The 19,279-nt window shown below is 27.3% G+C and overlaps 1 long non-coding RNA gene and 1 pseudogene across 1 annotated transcript; both read right to left on the reverse strand.

Annotated features, from left to right (window-relative positions):
• Positions 1 to 9,252: 9,252 nt before the first annotated feature.
• On the reverse strand, positions 9,253 to 10,290 carry LOC148767088 (uncharacterized). The gene is made up of 2 exons (XR_016034234.1): positions 10,113 to 10,290; positions 9,253 to 9,721 (listed from the first exon to the last, which is right to left on the reverse strand). It is a non-coding gene; the product is annotated as an uncharacterized LOC148767088 (long non-coding RNA).
• A 4,662-nt stretch (positions 10,291 to 14,952) lies between these two features.
• LOC105959350 (ethylene-responsive transcription factor 1B pseudogene) lies at positions 14,953 to 15,793 on the reverse strand (annotated as a pseudogene).
• Positions 15,794 to 19,279: the final 3,486 nt, after the last annotated feature.

A 19,279-nucleotide genomic window follows, 5' to 3' on the forward strand; every position in this document is an offset into this window, starting at 1 on the left:
ATATATATATATATATATATATATATATATATATATATATATATATATATATATATATATATATATATATATATATATATATATATATTAGGCATTCGAGGAAATACCTGTAGAATAGCAAAAGTATTAAAAATGATCAATTATTATATAATAGCAAAAAGTCAAATTATTATACAAAACAAAAAAGGGCAATATGGTATCGAATAAATATACAGAAAATATAGACATATTTTTTAAGAACAATACATAATTAAATGATTTGTTTCACTATAAATCGAAAATGACAGATTACAGTAGAATATAGGGGTAATAGCAAATAGGCCCATGACAAGGGCACTTAATTAAAAGAGGGACATCCAACTTTTTTGTCTTTCAAATAAATCCAGCCCATTCAAATTTATTTGCAAATAAGGAAAATCCTTTTATATATACCAAAATTACCCTTAATTCATTGAAACCCAATTTAACTCAAATTTCATGATTTACACCCCAATTTAGCCCAATTTCATCAATTAACCAATTTTAACCCTAATTTCAATTTTGACCCCAATTATGACCCGCCACCACCGGAGACCGCTGGTCGCCGCCGTTGATTGGCGTTGATTTTTTCTTTTTTTTTTTTTTTTTTTTTATAATTTTGTTTTTAAAAAAAAAATAGATAATTAATATTACTGCCTCCGGCAATTATTTAACTGTCGGAGACAGTAATTTAACTGTTAATTGACTCTTTTGTTTTTTTTTTCTTCAAAAATATTTTAATTAATATTACTATATTCGTTGCTAAATTACTGTCTCCAGCAGTTATTTAAGTGTCGGAGACAGTAATTTAACTGTTAATTGACTTTTTTATTCTTAAAAACAAAATTAATTAATATTACTGTATTCGTTGCTAAATTACTGTCTCCGGCAGTTATTTAACTGTCGGAGACAGTAATTTAACTGTTAATTGACTTTTTTTTTAATTACTTTCCTTAAAAAAAAATATTCATTAATATTACTGCCTTGGATGTTAAATTATTGTCTCCAACTGTAGTTTAGCTGTCTTAGACAATAATATTATTAATATTATTGTTCTGAAAAATAATATTCATAATATTACTGTCCCAAACAGTAATATTACTGTCTGAGACAGTAATTTAGTAGCCAAGACAGTAATATTAATTAAAATATTTTTTTCTAAGAAAAACAATTCAAAAAAAAAAAAAAAAAAGTCAACGCCGGAATCTGGCCTGAAAAAAAACATTTTAGAAAAAAATTTATTTTCTGAAAAAAAAAGTTTTGGGGGTTAATGTGATATATTTGTTTAAATTCGGGGTCAATGTGTAATATTAAGGAAGTTAGAGTATAATGGGTGGAATTGATAAGAATTATATTATTGAGGGTATTTTAGACTAAAGACATGAGGATGGGCTTAATTGAGAGACTGTTTTTTTTTTGTGGACCAAAATGCATTTAAGTCCCATGTGATGGGCCTTTTTGCCATTTGCCCTAGAATATAATGTTTGAAATGACAACTTTTAAAAGATATTACATCCAAATTATTTCAAAAACTTACTACGCGATCCCCTGATAGAAGACATAGGCAATACGACACGGTTCACCGTTTTGGTTTGATTAGATTCTCCACTCAATGTTGCTTCTTACAACCATTTATACAGTTCATCGTTTAAATCTTTGTGATTCGTCCGATAATATTTCAAGCGAGTTGAATCGAGCATGTTGAATCCAACAATCAGTGGTCGTTCTTCACCAACCGGAAGAATTTCCTCGTGAAATGTCATCTTATAAATCTGCAATGTAAAACTATTTTGAGTCAATATTAGAACACAACTACGACCAAACATTAACATATATTAATGGTTCACCATTAAAATAAAACGATATATTACAGTTTACATGTATAACGTAACAACAACATTATAATAAAATGTAAAAGAATATCAAAATAAGTAATAAAATAAACAAAATTAATATCAATATAACTGATTTTGTCTTGTTAATACAAAAAAAAAACAGAAGAAAAAGGCGACCAAAGATGATTAAAACAAAGAAAAAACGAAAGGACTTGTGAGCAATGTAATGTTATGATGCGAAAAAAATAAATGAAAAAATGGCATATTTATAATGTTTGGGATGTGATGTAAGAAGATTTTTTTAGGTATATTTAAATTAGGAAAATAAATTATTATTATTGATATGATTATAATCTTGTAATTAATGAGCCGGATTTTTTTTCTTTTATTATTGATTGATTACAAAATAATATGTGAATTATACGTTATTTTGTAGTGACAATTTGAAGGTAAATAGTGTAATTAAATATGGAATTAAAACTTGCTACATTACTATTTATGTAGAAGAGTATCAATACCAGGAATTGCATGCATGAATTTGTGGGATTAAAGTTGTAAACTTTCCATCTAAATGTGGGATAAGAAATGAGATAACCAATTTGTTATTTTCATTTTTCTTCATTTTCTTACTCCCTTTTTTCATTTGACTATTAACGGTAGATTTGAATTCCTTTAATAAATATTTTCTATGCATATGCCACTCAAGAGACAAAATGAGGAAAATTGCAAGAGATATTTTAATAATGATTATCAAGATTTGGTTTTTGAATTTGAACTTTGAAATACATTATCATATCCAATTTTCTTTCTCTAAAAACTCAATTAATCATAACCGTGTATAAATATGGTCAACATTCTTTAACTATACCAAAAAATGGTGTAGAATAAATATAACTGGACGTATATATATATTTTTATATATAAAATTGATATGTCTAACATAAATGAACATAATTAAAATAAATGACATCTAATTTAAATAGTTGAAAATATAAAATAATTGATAATAATACACAGACGATGGAAGAATTATTAATCCGGGATATACAATAGAAGATTATAGGTTTATAGAGCAACCTATTATTCCCGAAATTTCTGAGCAGTCATGCGAGGAATATCACCATAAATCAAGTGTTTGTCTGATTGGCCTGAAATTTATACAGTAGCTTCCTAACCCATAGAAATATAATTTTTCCGAAGGGTTTCTTAATCAGATCAACCATCTCGGAGATATCGGTGAATGAAGAGGGCTGTAAATTTCTGGACAGCAGTTTTTCGAGGATTGAAGTCTTGGTGTGGATCCTCGTTCGTGCGCCGAAGATAGAAACAAATCTGCTCGCGAAAACTGTAAGTTGCTAGATTAGAATTATTCCGCTTTAAACGAATCTAAACAGAGCTTGTTAATAAAATTAAAATTGGTTAATCTAGAACCTCTTGTGAATTTTGATTGAATCATGGGCTTCACATCCCAACATACTAATACTAATACTAATACTAATACTAATTCTAATACTAAGACTAATACCAATACCAATACCAATACCAATACCAATACCAATACCAATACCAATACCAATACCAATACCAATACCAATACCAATACCAATACCAATACCAATACCAATACCAATACCAATACCAATACCAAAACTAATGCAAATGCTAATGCTAATGCAAATACTAATCCAAATATTAATACTAATATTAATAGTAATACTAATACTAATACTAATACTAATACTAATACTAATACTAATACTAATACTAATACTAATACTAATACTAATACTAATACTAATACTAATACTAATACTAATACTAATACTAATACTAATATTAATACTAATACTAATGCTAATACTAATACTAATATTAATATTGATACTAACATTATTACTACTATTACTATTGCTCATATTATTACTAATATTAATATTAGTTATGACCATAATATTGATCGTAATACTAATTATGTTCATAATCCTAATCCTAATCCTAATCCTAATCCTAATACTAATAAGTATCTTAATTCTAATCTTTTTATAATCTTAATTATAATCTTAACGCTAATCATAATCATAATATTAATGTTAATATTAACTCTAATCCTAATACTAACTGCAATTATAATACTAATCTTTATTCTAATACCGATAATAATACTAATATTAAACTAATTATAGTCTTATTCATAACCCTAATCTTAACCGTATTCCTAATTCTAATACTAATATGATTCTAATCGTAATAATAATACTAACATTAATACTAATACTGATACTAATACTAATCATAATCATAATTCTAATCTAAATCTTAATCTTAAATTAATCATAGTCTTGATACTAATTTTAACCATATCCTAATACTAATAGTAAGACTAATCCTAATATGTTAATGCTAATGATATTACCAATACTAATACTAATGTGCTAATACAAATACCAATAGTAATAGTAATAGTAATAGTAATAGTAATAGTAATAGTAATAGTAATAGTAATAGTAATGTTATAGTAATAGTAAGAGTAACAGTAACAGTAATAGTAATACTATTAGTATTAGTCAGTGTTCTAAAAATCGGCTAAGGCGGCCGATTAATCAGTCTCCGAGGTGGAGGCGGTCCCAAACCTTTACGATTTTAGTGTAACGGTTGAAAATTCGGTTTTTTGCCTGTAAGGCGGTTTTAGGCGGTGTGAGACGGTCCGAGGTGGTCAAACCTTTAAGGCGGGTCAAACTCGGTTGCAAAAATCGGTTATATATATATATATATATATATATATATATATATATATATATATATATATATATTTCAAAATAAAAGTTGGGATATTAATAAAAAAAATATGAATTTCCGCTTTATTTTTTTTATGTTAACTGTTATTGTTAAAAAACTAATGATGTATGCTAGGAATGTTCAAGAATAAATGTATTCAAAAAAATACTTTTATATTTATATTTTATAAGGATATTTATGTATTATGATCTTATTATTATTATTAAACTTTTATTATATCATTACGATATATACATGATGAAGATATGACCATATATAAATTTTTTTTGTATATACTTTGAGTATTTATAAATAATATCTAGAAATATATTACATTAAATTTAAAAACCGATTTATTTTCGATTTATCACCGATTAATCACCACCGCACCGATTAATCGTGAGTTGGTGTCTGACCGCCTTCGACCCGATTACCGCTTTTTACAACATTGGTATTAATATTAGTATTAGTAATAGTTGTGGTAATAGAAATGATGTAGTCTATTATAAATTATTTATGTATTTAAATAATAACTATATAAAATCGTAATTCATTTCATTTAAATATAGCAAAAACTACCTTATATATATATATATATATATATATATATATATATATATATATATATATATATATATATATATATATATATATATATATATATATATATATATATATATATATATATATATATATATATATATATATATATATATAATTCCACTTTCCACCCCTTAAATAGGGTATTTTGACACCTTACACTCTTGAAAAAGTTAAAAGCACTTTGCACTATCGAAATACAATAAATCATTAACAATGACATCACGAATTAATTTTTAGTTGAACTTTTATGAAGATGCAAATTGTAAAATCAAAATTTTAGTTTTTTCAAAAGAAATCGAGGTTTTAGTATCTAAGAACCAATCTATTCAAAATTCAAATGAACATGTTTTCTAAATTAGGGATTCTCATATAACACAGTAAGTGTTAATACATAGAAAAATAAAAAGAAGTTACTATGTAATGCGATTCTTCTTATTGAATAAAAATATATATTTACAAACACTTCAATAAAAAAATTATTTTTAGTATCATAAATATAATATATCTATGGCATTATATAAAATCGATGAAATCAATAATAAAAGAATGATGGAAGTAAGTTCAAACATAAGGGTGGAAATCGGACGATTCGGATCGAAATAAACGAAGTAAGTTCAAACATAGGAATAACACGAATCGAAAAATTTTAATTTTTTTAGCACTTCAAATATAAAATATATAATAATATTGATATTATAAGAGTGATTTTTAGAAAATATTTTTTTGGAATTATCCTCGAAAATTAAATTTGGATTGGAATCGACAAAAATAATTCGGCCATTCTATCAAAAATAAAATGATTCAACTATTTATGGATTAAAGTAAATTCATTTTTTATTAAAAAAAATAATTAGTTTCTTTATTAAGAAAGAAAGCAATGAAAAAAAAAATAAAAAAAAAAAATAGTAAAGCATGAAGACAAATAAAATAAAAGAAATCAGAGTAATCAAATGCATTTCTTTCTATATAATAAATACATCAATAAAAAGAGTAATCAAATGCATTCTTTATACTTATACATATAAATAAAGTTTCAAGGTTTTTTTTTTCTTATTTCAAATTCTTTACTTTGTTTTCTTGTATAGAGCTTTTGTAGAGTCACTCCAAGGCATGTTGAGATGTTCTACCACGGGAGAAAAAAATAACACTAAATCTAAAAAAAAAATGTTAAAAAAAATTCAATACACTTGGTATAGACTAATATATGAGCACATATTTAAAATAATAATAAATTAATTGTTACATCTGCTCCTCGAATAAAATCATTCTTGCAGAATGATGCCCTTTTATGCAAACCGGCGAAAGAAAGATGATTGTACTTTAGTTTTTGTCCCTATAAATAAAAATAAACAAAAAATAGAAAAATATATCCATGAGTTAAATGAGTGATGTGAGATATATACAAACATAAATTAATTTTTAATAATAAATTAACTATATTAAAAACAATAAAATCAACATAATTATGGGAAAAAAAATCAAACGAACACATAATAGTATACAATCTATGTAAATACGAATAAATAATAAATATGAATATTATATACTAAAGAATTTCAAAATATACAAAAAATATACAACAAAATTACGTGAATCGAATAAACTAAATCTGATGTTACACAAACAATTTACAAAAAGAAATTTACGAATTAACAAAAAAGGAGAGAGAGAGAGAGAGAGAGAGAGAGAGAGAGAGAGAGAGAGAGAGAGAGAGAGAGAGAGAGAGAGAGAGAGAGATGTATGATTGAAATTGTGTAGGTGATGAATGAGATAGAATGGGTGGACTTAGTGATATTTATACTTATTTCTTGATACATATAAAAGTAAATAATATATTAATAAGGAAACAAATATTAATTATAAAAATCAGTTGTGCAATTAACTAAATATTCAGATTTAATTAGGTGAAGAAATCTTTTAATTATTGATATAATTAATTACACGAATTTCATGAATAATGAAATGTAATCTTTCAAAAATAAGTTGGCACATTTAACGGATTTGTTTTTTAATTTAAATAAAAAATAATTTGTTAAATGCATAGCTTACCAAATATTGCATAACAAAAACTCGGATTTTGAAATGTAAGCAAAAAAATCAGATTAAATATAGAAAGTCAATCACAAAATTAAATGCATATTCGAATTTTAGATAATGATCAAAATATATGAAATATACACACATTTATTAATTTTAATTTAAAAAAATAAAAAATATAATTTCATAATATATTAAAATTAATATATTAATTTAAATTCGAAATTGTAAACACCTAAGTTTATAAATATACTATATTTCCAAGGATAATGCAAATTAATATGATATAAAAATTAATGGAATGATTGAGTTTTAATTAATTTTTAAAATATGATTGATATAATATATATTAATCAATGATATATGCTATATTTAATCATTTTCATATATCTTGATAAATTATTTTATTGATAGATTCATTTGAATTATTAATGATTTGTAAAAATATTATTTTTATATTAAATATAGCATATTAAAAATGTATGATTTGAAATACGGTATAATAGAAATTATATATAAAAAACAATATTGTATATTTATTAAATAGTACAATTAAAAAATAAAATATTTTTTTATAATTATTTTTAATGGAATGGATATTCGAATATTCCAAAATATTGAAAATTAAAATGAAAATAACACAATTGTATTCCTTTAATTTAATATTTTATTATTAATAAAATGTTTTTTTCTGAAAATTATTTGAATATTCATAAAAAAATTGAGTATCGTGAATTTTTTCAATAAATGTATTTTGAAATACTGAAAATATAAATAAGATTTTTTTATTTTGAATTTATAAAATATTTACTTTGGAAATAATATATATGCATGTGGTAATTGTTTAAATGAGTGTATAAATGTTAAATAGGAAATAACTTAAATACATACCAAAATAAAATTGACAACTCACCAATTGGAGAATCCACCTCATCAATTGAACTCCAACTAAGCAATTTTGATAAATGACATCATCATTTGCCACATGTCAATCATTGAGGGCATAGATCCTCTTTATATATATATATATATATATATATATATATATATATATATATATATATATATATATATATATATATATATATATATATATATATATATCGGAAATACAATCGGATCGGAAATTGGAATTTTCAATAATTTTATATGTAATTACAATTCCATTCCAAAAATAATCGGAATATCGGAAATCATAATGAAAAAAAGTGTTCCAAATTCGTATATTTTCGGATCGAAATTGGGGGAATTCGGAAATTCCGTTCCAATTTCCACCCTTAATGTTTACACATATAATCTCTTATAGAAAGACCTGAGAGTTGGTACCTAGTCTTTACCGATAAGGTAAAGGTCTAGGGTTCGAGTCCCCCCCCCCCACCCCTCCCCTATTTCCCATTGTAATGGACTTGAATTTACTAACAAAAAAATGCCATCATGGGCAAATGGTATACATGCCATAATAAATGCACTTAATTAAAAATGAGACATCTTACTTTTTTGGGACTATTAGTGAGAACCCCCTCTAACATTATTTTAATAAGGATGGGTCCAGCTCATTTTCCTTTATTAGTGAGAAACCCATTCTTTTTGTATTCTCAAATTTACCCTCCCACTATTCACTACTCATTATCCACTAGTTTGATATATTTTTTTTTATTTTTTATATTTTAATTTTAATTTTCGTTTTTTTTATTTATTTCTTCTTTAAAAAATAATATTTTTTAAAAAAAAACTTTTTTTATATTTTTTTAATATTTTTCTTTAAATATTCCTTTTCTATATTATTTTAGTTTTCAGTTAAAATAACTATATGCCAATAAAACGACTATTATTAAAACGACTATTATAGAACGACTATTATTAAAACAATTGGTATCAAAACAATGATACATCAGTTTCACAATTTATTAAATTAATTATACATTATATTATTTTCATTGTAAGATTAACTAATTATTTAATTAAAACATCTCCAAAACAACTATTTGTTAAATGAACTATTTATTCAAACAAACTAAAAAGTAATGAAAACAATAATATTGTTGTGCAAAAACAACTATATTGCTATATGAAAACAACTATATTGAATCAACTACAAATTATTGAAATCCACAAAAGCAAAAGCAAAAGCAAAAAAACACACCAAAATTCCAACAAAAACGACTATTATTGAAACCAACTACAACCGTAACGAAAACAACTACGACGAAAACTAATGTTATCTTCCCGTCGGAAGATACACATTAATGAAAACAACTACAAAGATATCGAAACTACAAAAAACAACATCGATTTCAGCAAAACGACTATAAATTTGAGCCAATACAACTACAAAAAATACGATCTTCTCCAATTCACCTTCATTACCTACTCTTCAACACGGCACAGTTCTTCATAAATCAGTGTATGTGATTGATTTCACCAATTCAACTACGGAAATACCACAAAATTACCTACGAAAATAACAAATTCAACAGTGAAAAACATCAATGCAACTGCGAAAATCACCAATTCAACTATGAAAATATTAAACACATATATTAGAAGATTCATAGATCTGAGGAAAAAAAAAAGCAATAAACTTAAAGCATAGTTTTCAAGTCGACAAATCATTAACATAATCAAAAGAACCCATAACAATCTCAACCCTAAAATCTAAAATTAGTCAGATCTTGTAATCTAAAATATTATACCTAATTTGATCCAATCAAACTAAAAAAAGTTGCAATTTTTTTGTACTAACTAAATCGTATACACAACAGATCAACATAGTATATTAGCTTCATATTCCAAATAAATGTAACAAAAAAAAGAACAAGGACACAATTAGATAAGGAAACAGACCTCTAAGCGGCGAATCCGATGATCTTGGAATCGAAAAGCTTCAAGGATGCCACCGGAATTGGAGGAGAGCTCCTCGATCTGGATCTGTAGGTTGTGATAGAGGACACGGGATCTCGTCTTCGCGGTTCTCGATCTGGATCTGTAGGTTGCGTTCCTCGGCGGGGAAAAGATTGCGTTTCTCGGCGAAGAGAACGATATTAACAGGGAGAGAGGAAAAGAAGGGGACGGTGGAGAGAATAGGTCAAATATTAAATAATATTACATAAATGGCAAACTAGGTATATTAAATCGAAATTTAATAAATATTTAATTTAATTTATTAATAAGGGGGGTTTCACTAATAATGTAAAAGGGTGTAGATCCACCCTAATATACCCAAAGGTTTTGGGGGGTTTTCACTAATTATCCCTACTTTTTTGTCTTGCAAATATATCCTTATCATTCAAACTTATTTGCAAATAAGGAAAACTCATTGAAACCCTAGTCCAACTTCAATTTCATGATTTACACCCCAATTTAGCATAATTTTAACAATTAACCAATTTTGACCCTTATTTCAATTTTGATTGTCGCTAGTCTCCGGCCTTTAATTTTGTTTCCCTTTTTTTTAGAACTATTTTTCATTAATATTATTGTCTTGGCATGCAATATTATTGTCACAAGTAATCTAGCAGTAAAAAAATGTAATATTGTTGTCAAAGACAGTAATATTACTGTCTCAGACAATACTATTGTTGTTTACACAATAATATTAATGTATTAATTAATTTTATCATATTGACTACAAATTGTTGTCTCCGACCATGATATTACTGTTTATAGTAATATTAATGTTTGTGACAATAATATTAGTAATATTACTGTTGTCATTTAATATTACTGTTTCAGACATTAATTTTGCTGTTAAAACAATAATTTAGGTGGAAAAACAATCACAAAAAAAAAAAGTTTAAAAAAAATCAACGGCGGAGACCGACAGTCAACGTCATAATCTAGCCGGCAAAAAATAATTCATAAAAATAATTTATTTAAAAAAAATTCAAAAAATTATGAAAATGAGGATTACTGTGATATATTTATTCAAACCCGCGATCAATGTGTAATATTAATGAAGTTAGAGTACAATATATTAAAATTGATGAAAATTATATTATGAGGAGTATTCATTTTATTTTAGCTGATATATTATGCTTGAAAAGTATCAAGATACATAAAATAAAAATTATTGATATTTCAAAGTAATAAAAGATTCCAATTTAATATTGAAGAGAGTTTCTAAATGTTAAAGAAACATAAATTTTTAATTCCAATTGAAATAATGGCAATTACGGCTATCCATAAGGTAGAGTCAAATTATGAAGAAGAAAAAAATTTGTTTAAGTAATTATAACATTCCTCTTCAAATATGTATTGTCTTAATAAAAAAAATCTTTTTTAGTAGATAAATTTGACAATGTAAGAATAAATATATATAAAATTATATAACTAAAAGGATCCTTATAATTACCCAAATAAAATGACTTGTTTTTAAGATATGTTTTTTGAAAGGGTGTTACTATTTGCAGCGAGACTTTTATTGAAATTGGCTTATTTGCAGCGGTATCTTTTTCATTTAATATTTTTTTTCAATTTCTCTCTCCTATTCCCAAACACTCTCTAGAAATTCAATTTTCGTAATTTTTTTCGACATTCAAACCGTAGCAAACGAGGCTCGATTCCGGTAAATTTTCAATATCCTACTACTTTTAATTAGTTTTATTTCCAATTTAGGTAAAAACACATGTTTAGGATTAGATCTAGCAAAATTTCGAGAAAAAAAATTGAATCTCCCGTTTTTTGGAGCACGGAAACTCGAAGAAAATTCAAGTTTCCGTGCTCTGCAGGACGGGAGATTAAAACGGCTTGAATCCTCTGTTCTGCAGAGCACGAGAACTTGAATTTTCTTCGAGTTTTTGTGCTCCAGAAAATGGGAGATTCAAAATTTCGTGCTCCTGAACACGGGAACTTGAAGATTACTTCAAGCTCCCATGTTCTGCAGAACAGGAACTTCATGTTTTAATATTTTTTATTTTTTTTTAATATTTTTTTTCTAAATATCGAATTTTGTAATTATTTGAGGAACATGATAACACATATTCGGATTATTGTACTCATTTGTACATTCATCGTCAAATTTTTCGTCAAAATCACCATCATCACCCTACCAAATTATGAAAATTAATAATACAAAGGAATAAAAAAAAAATTGAAAATTAATACCCAAGTTCCCGTGTTGTACAACACGGGTCACTCCAATTTTTTTCTCTTTTTTGATACTTCTCGTGTTGTGTGTTGTATAGCACAATTACACCAACTTTTAATTTTAATTTTTTTTTTCTTTCTTTTTACCATATAAAAGTTATTCGGATCAGCCATCGAAGAAGTCGTTGTTCGTTTTTGAATTTGTCGAACGAACTTCAATTATAAGTTTTCGACTTTTTTAGTTGAGAGAGTTTCAGTTTTTTTAGAAAGTTAGAAAATTAACAAATGAGACTACCGCTGAAAATAAGCCAATTTCAGTAAAAATCCCGCTACAATTAGCATTTCAGTTTTTGAAAATATACACAAACAATTTGGCAATCATATATACGTCAAGTCAATTTGATATGAAATGCATGAATAATTGCATATTTGTCTTTATCACTAGTGCTAACACCTTGTGCCCTGACTAATAATTTAGGTGGGTCCTCATTAATACAAATAAATTCCGTACACATATTTATATTTATGGATTTAAAACATAATAATTTCTAATTCAGGCTCCTAAAAATAAGAGAAATACCGAGATATTTTCATGTCCTTTTAATGTTGTCAACAACGTTAAATTGTTTTTAAATAAAAAGAAAAATGTTTTATAAAAGAAAATGCAATATGTTTGTAAAATAAATCAAATTAAAACATAAGATCAAATGAATATATATCAACTACCAGAAAGAATAATGGAATATTCCGGGAAAAAAAAAAGATAGAAATATACACCTGAGAAAACAGCCATCGTAGATGACCCGAGCACCATTGGCGGCGGAGCAGTTCCGCCGCCGCCGGACAGCTGGGTTCTCCGGTCGGAGAAGGTGGCGTTCAGGTTATTGTTGAAAAAGTCCGGTATGTTTGTAGCATTATACTGGCTGCATCCTTTATTCAGAAGAATTATTTGTGGTTCGGAATTATATTCGCCTGGCCCCACCACGTGGACACGGCGGCGTATGAGGCAGAGCCACCCCATAAACCAGCTCCTGGTTTCCATTAGACTGGCTAATTACTTTGGAGTGGTCATTATGTCATGTCAATTTTCCTAGTCATATATATATTAGTGGTCCATTACTTGGTTGTATTTTATGGCTAGTTGAGGAAATTTCTCCAATGTTTTCCAATTAGTTTTAAATGGAAAATTTGCTCTCAAGTCACTCTCACGGAAAATTAGATGTTACACATGATTATTTATATTTGATAGATTTGAATTACGTATTTAAACATAATCGTATACACCCATGTGTACATATGTTCAGAGGGTAGTTATTTACTTAAATATACGGTTCCAAGCAATGTAAATAACCAGGTGTAGCAACAAGCGACCTTCATCAAAATAAATGGGTCATTTTTGCTAGTATAATTATATTTGAGGGACTTATAGTAAATTTTGTTTTCTGGGCCCCTTTAGATTCTCTGTGAGGCACGCCAAACAACAAAAAATTCAAATGACTGGTTGGAACTCTCTAAATCTTTAATTTTGACCGTTGGTTCTCTCTGTTTTAATCATTACCACCCATTCGAGATATTTAGCATTTGTTTCTCTTCAAATTCTACTTTCTGATTTTTTTTCTCCCCTCTCTCTCTTGGTTTTACCACCACATTGAATGCGACTTGGCGTTTTTCATCGACATACCTGTTTGAGTATGACGATTGTTGTATTGTTTTTTATGTCTACTTTTGAGACACTTTTTCTATTCCATCTACATAGCAAACTATTCTATAAAAAGAAATAGTAAAACAGCACATGCAAATTTGAATTTTTTCCTGTTTTTTTTTTAAATCTTTGTTCTTCGGTGAGTAAGTGAGATCTATTTTTGAGTGAGGGAAACACGAGAGGATTCAAATTCAGTGAGATTGGAGGTTTGAGGAAGAGCATTGACAAAAAAACTAAGTGGTTCTGGTCAGATCTAGGATTCTAGTGATTGTGCTTTGTGCTGGGCTGTTGGAGCCACCGCCGTTTCTGAACGAGAAAACGTAACAAGGAAATCGAACCGTAACAGAAAATTAAGCATCTTTATATGTTGATGATCAATTGTTCATAATATTATATTCGCGAATTAAAATTGTCATAAACATTGAGAAAGTTTCTAGATTTCGTGTAACGAGTAATGTAATAATTTGGAGGTTTGAGGAAGAGCATTGACAAAAAAACTAAGTGGTTCTGGTCAGATCTAGGATTCTAGTGATTGTGCTTTGTGCTGGGCTGTTGGAGCCACCGCCGGTGGTTTCTGAACGAGAAAACGTAACAAGGAAATCGAACCGTAACAGAAAATTAAGCATCTTTATATGTTGATGATCAATTGTTCATAATATTATATTCGCGAATTAAAATTGTCATAAACATTGAGAAAGTTTCTAGATTTCGTGTAACGAGTAATGTAATAATTTGGATTTCGCATTTCTTGTTTCGGAAGAACATCGTGTAATAAACGGCTCTAGATTTGCAGCCAACGGGGGAAATATAAACAAGAAAGGTTGATTTTCTAATTACTTACAAATTAAATTAGGGATCTTCAAGTATGAAGGAGGAACATATACCAAACTCCAATCTGAGTGATGTTAATTCTCTCTTAATATATATTCAACCCCAAGTCCTAATTTTATTAGCAAAAAAAAAATGAATAATGAAATGGATACAATGCTTGAGATCTAGGGTTTACAAGAAATTTCAACAATAAAAATGTGTATCATGTTCACTTACTAGTACATGAAGTACACTCCGATAAAAGCTCGTCCAACAAATCGGGTCCCAAATCCTCAAAAACCACAACTTCCTCTTCCCTAAATCGTTTATTTTTTTGCTTTTGCACTTTCGTCGAAGCACTTATCATTTTATTCGACTCCTTTAGGGCTTTCGCAGGTGAAGAGCCCTCTTTGCAACTATAGTTCATCTTCTCAAGTGATTCCACTACTTTTTCCAACGGAAAATTGAGCGGAGTCGATGGGCCCCGCATTGCGAATGCAGCTTGATCGTACGATAAGGCGGCCTCTTCTTCGGTGTTGAAAGTTCCGAGCCAAACCCTAGCTCCTTGCCTAGTGGAATCTCGTATTTCCGCTGCGTATTTCCCCCATGGCCTCTTTCTTACTCCGATGTACCGTTTTTCCATTTCACCGTTAATTGTGTGCTTGGAAGATTCTTCAACTTCTTGATTTGTAGTAGAGGTTTGAAATGATAAGAGGCAATTATCTTCTTTTTGTTTGAAATTAGATGAAGAATCCATGTCTATATATTTTGCCTATTTAAAGAGAGAAACAAATGAAGAAAAGGGAATCACTGTACATACATGTTTTGTGTCTCTCTCTCTCTCTCTCTCTCTCTCTCTCTCTCTCTCTCTCTCTCTCTCTCTCTCTCTATATATATATATATATATATATATATATATATATATATATATATATATATATATATTATTTATTTTTTTCTTCTTTCTAAATTATGTTTTGTGAGAGATAGTGTTTGCTGAGAATCTAGCACAACTTGTATTGCTTGGCTTCTAACATAAGAGGTTAAGGGATCTTTTTTGTTTGCTTTAGACCAATAATAGTATGTGTAATAAAATTATTTTTGCAATGATAGGTACTTGTAAGCTGTAAAGATTCAAGAAAATAAGCAAATTTATTTACATGTTGTTCATCATCTTGAATTCGTATTCTTTTCTTTTTTTTACGTCTTTTTTTTCAAATTTTTGCCGTTTATAGAAAGTCGGGTTGGATAGAGTTTAAATGTTACACCCTCTGTTCCATATTATTTTTTACTTTACAATTTTAATGAAATATTAATTGTACTATTTTTAATTTTACTATTTATCACTCTTAATTAATTAACTAAAAAACATTATGCGTCAGAATATTCTAGTAATTTCCTATGTTTTTTACTATAAGGGCATCTCCTATGTGTTGGGGGAGGGGTGGGGTAGGGGGAGGACTGAGGGGTTTAATGAGTAGGGGTTAGGACTGGGGTGGAGCTGGGGTGGGGGATTGGGGTGGCTGAGGGTGTTATTTGAGCCCAGGGATAAGCCCTGGGCTCTCACTATCCTAAGCATCACGTGTCTTTCACATATGCTGTAGGCTTTTTTTTTTTTTCTTTTTCTTCTCTTTCCACATTAGTATTCCCTTTTTATTTTTTTCTTTTGTTTCTTTGTATATTTTCTTTATTTATTTTAATTTCTTTTTTTTTTCCTTTTTTGTTTCTTTCTTTTTTCTTTATTTATTTTCATTTTATTATTAATTTCTTTTATTTTACTTTGGCCCAAAAACTAAGAAAAAATTATTATTATTATTATTATTATTATTATTATTATTATTATTATTATTATTATTATTATTATTATTATTATTATTATTATTATTATTATTATTATTATTATTATTATTATTATCATTATTATTATTATTATTATTATTATTATTATTATTATTATTATTATTATTATTATTATTATTATTATTATTATTATTATTATTATTATTATTATTATTATTATTATTATTATTATTATTATATGATGAGAGTGGTGTTGGAAAAAATTAGAAAAACGAGATTGGTCGGCTGGACGAAAAAATGGTTGGCGTCGGGGTCGGGGTCGGGGGAGCCCCGGGGGAGCCGCCCCCCATCGACAGGAGATGCCCTAACCTATGCACATTTATTGATTTTATCATATATGCGCAGCAAAAAAAACACAACATATAAAATGTGATGGAGTGAGTATTAATTCACAGTATTAGGAAAGAAGATTTAAAAATTCTGATGAGAAAACATTAGGAAATTAAACAAAACTAACTTATTGACTAACCTAAGGATATCATAACATTTACCTCCTCCTAGCTTAATTAGGAGGTCAATTTCGTCAGATTACAATGATTAGGAAAACAAAATGAAAAAAGAAAAAAAAACCAGAAAGGAAGAAGAAAAATAACTGTTGAACTTATACTATAAATTATTTATTTATGATTGGTTGTTATTTGAAAAGCATGAACCGATCATATACCTAGTATAAATATAATCTCTTTGGTTCGATTTGATATACACCCCTCATTTGGAAAATATATCGGGGTAGGTTCACCCTTAAAAATCTTCCTTTGAGATACCCTTTGGAGAGGCAAAAGTACTATGGTGCCCTTATTTGCAATTTTCGCCCAACTACATTAAGCATTTTCACCAACTGCACTTATCATTTTGGACATGCATTTAGTATTTTTGTACTGCATATATCATAATTTTTAATTTAATAATTTATTTATTCCTGTGTATATACAATACCTGTTTTTATTATTATTGTATTTTCTATAAAAAAAATTAATATTTCGATTTTTATTAATTTAATTTTTTTTTATTTTAATTAATTTTTTATTTTTTTTTTATTAATTGAAATTTTGGTAAAATTATTGAACTGAAAGTATACTACACATGACTACAAGTTCAGTAGTCATGTACTGTCTTTTTAACCCAAAATTCATATACACCAACAAAAAAGATTCACAATTTATCTTGTTATTATAAACCAACTAACAAATAAAAAATGAAAAAATACAGTCACATGCATATATTCTTCAAACATGAACAAGTATTATTGTACATTAAAAATCTATAGCATACATATAACTGTATGTTACTACAAGTGACTATAGTTATTTACCATTATCTATAGTTATATATAATGACATAAAGTCTAGACTACTGTAACATGAATCCAACTTCACAAAGGCACTTCATCGAATCTTATTCTCTGCATGTCATAAAATTATAATAAGAGCAAAACACGCGACAAAAAATACGAGTTAAATAGCAAAATGGAACATACGAGTTAGATTACATGAAAAATACAAAAAAAACATGATTTTTTTTTGTTGATAAATTTACTGAATTGAAATCGACTACAAATGACTATAGTTTATACAAGTCCTGTAGTCATGTATAGTTATATGTAGCCATGACTATACATGATAACATATGACTGACTATATATGACTGTAAATGACTAAATATAATTGTATCTTAACTGACTCAAATCGCCAATGTAAGTAACCACTACTGGTTAAATTTTTATTACACACAAACAAAGCTCTCACACTTTAGGCATTTTGAATCATCTTCAAATAAATACAAAAAATAAATTACATATGATTTATAATAAAAAATCAAATTACATGAAAAATACAAAAAAAAAATGATTTTTTTTTTGTTGATAAATTTACTGAACTGAAATCGAGTACAAATGACTATTGTATACCACAAGTTTATAGTCATGTATAGTTATATGTAGCCATGACTATAGATGACTCCATGTGACTGACTATATATGACTGTATATGACTAAATATAACGTACTGTATATTCACCTAACTCAAATCACCCATATAAATAACCTCTACTGGTTAGATTTCCATTGCTGACAAACAAAACTCTCACACTTTAGGCATTTCGAATCATCTTCAAATAAATACAAAAAATAAATTACATATGATTTATAATAAAAAAAATCAAATTAATCTCAAGACAAATATTTTAATATTAATTGTTCACAGATCTTCAAAAACATAGTAGATCTGTGTTTTTTTTATATATAAATGCAGTAAATATATACAAATCGAACACCACCAATTCCAGATCTGAAATTCACCATTAGATCTGACTACACATCGTGGGATCACAATTTAAAATTTTCGAATTTAGTTGGTTTTCATTAAAAAAAAACAATAAAATAAGGTGAAATAGTGAAAAGAATTCAGATTTTAGAAAATAAATTAAAAATGGATGGACATTCATAATAAAAAATAATTTAAAAAAGTGAAGTGAATGGTTTAGTAATACTGATTTCAAGGCGGTGGGAGGAGCAACGGCGGCCGGCACAAGGCTGTGGCGGAGCAGCGACGCAAGA

Source organism: Erythranthe guttata, chromosome 11 (genome assembly GCF_056151865.1).
Source record: "Erythranthe guttata isolate IM_541 chromosome 11, IM_541, whole genome shotgun sequence".
Classification (NCBI taxonomy): domain Eukaryota; kingdom Viridiplantae; phylum Streptophyta; class Magnoliopsida; order Lamiales; family Phrymaceae; genus Erythranthe; species Erythranthe guttata.